Raw genomic sequence first — 1,804 nt, forward strand, 5'->3', positions numbered from 1 at the left:
TTGAGGCTTGACTTGACTGTAGGTAGTGACAGCAGACATAGACTTGACTTACTGGAATGACTATAGATTTGAGGCCTTCCAGGTGCTGGACACAAGCACTGAGATTTCTGGTGGTTCCTGGTCTCATTAAAGTAAAAAGAGAGAGAATTGTAATGGCCACCCACTTATATATGGGGTCGGGCTGAGCCAAGGCCCATTGGTCAAGCTGCGGGTCATGTGTTAAACTGGTGCCCTCTGTGTAACATGTGATCACATAATTGTGACATTTCTAAGGTCTTTTAGTCGTTTACCGGAGCCCTCCAAAGGTCTATTATACTGACTATACATTGACATACTGACTATAATCCTATTACATTAAATAACACTATAATGACAGCAGGGGAGACACTGCAGGAGAGCCCCCAGGTCACCGAGGGACTCAAACTGACAGGGCCTAAGTGTAGTGCAGGACCATGTCCTGTACAAGAACATCACATTTATTACCCCTCAGTTATGAGTAGAATAGTTCTAAAGAAGTTTCTCAATTCAAACAAAAAAATTGCTCCCTCAGCAACACACCAGCACATAGCTACAAATATAACATTATGCATTCTGAACAGACAGAGGTACTCTATAGCAATGATTTCTTCTACTTTGATCTCTTCAACCAAAGGTAAGAGACCAAGTAGAAGAACAGAGACAGAGACTTATTGTAGACATATATTACAGCAGCTTATAATGTCATGGTGTATGAAACTAGGGCTTAAAGGGGATTTCCAGTGCAAAACATCTTATCCCCAAAAGGATAGGGGATAAGATGTCAGATCGCTGGGGAACCTACCGCTGAGGACCCCTGCGATCTTCGGGCCGGCAGCAGCAGCATCCGGAAAACGGGAGCTCCCGTGTTCATGACATCACGCCACGCCCCCTCCATTCATATCTATGGGAGGGGGCATGACAGTTAGTACGTAGCCATCACGTGTTCTCCCATAAACCCAAAGACATAGATTGTGGGGGTCCCCAGAAGCGGGATCCCTGCGATCTAACATCTTATCCCCTATCCTTTTGATAGGGGATAAGATGTTTTGTGCCGGAGTACCCCTTTAAGTTCCGCTGTCATGGCCACACTGCAGCTCACCTGTTTGTAGATGTTATACAATTCTCTGACTATGGCAGGATGTGACCATGTTATGTGACAATGAATGATATACCCAGTGTAATGTATGGTTCTATAATATAGCAACAAGAGTAAAGCTGGCACCGTAATCCAGATAACAGACCCCTCAAACTAACATCCAGCCACCAGGTTCCTATGTGTACAGCACAGCCAGTGAAGCTCCCAGCGTACCTCATGTGTGGTGCTCAGTCCGCTAATATACATATGTAGTAATCCATAGAGGTAGAAATGAATGGACGGCACTCACGTACTGCAATTCGAACACAGACGCTTTCTTCTTTAAGGAGCAGCAGGATCTCAGGAGTTACAAGTAAGATAAGCAACAAATGTTTCACGCTTCATGTGCTTCTTCATAGCTTGATCAAGCCCGGCACGTCACACGGAGCTTCAGCGGGACATCGCTGCGGCCGGTGATAGGCTGAAGCTCCATGTGACGTGCCGGGCTAACAGGAAGTAAGAAGAATACAGCCCGGGGACCGAACACCTGTACCGGAGTGTACCGGAGCTCCGGGGGCTCGTTGGCAGGTAAGAGAAAGTGTCTTTTCTTTTATTTTGCTGCCTGGACGGGATAAAAGGAAAAAAGTGCGCACCGGAGTACTCCTTTAAGGCAAATGGACCTCAAAAAGATGAGACCACACAGATCTGCTT

Source organism: Hyla sarda, chromosome 3 (genome assembly GCF_029499605.1).
Source record: "Hyla sarda isolate aHylSar1 chromosome 3, aHylSar1.hap1, whole genome shotgun sequence".
Taxonomy (NCBI): Eukaryota; Metazoa; Chordata; class Amphibia; order Anura; family Hylidae; genus Hyla; species Hyla sarda.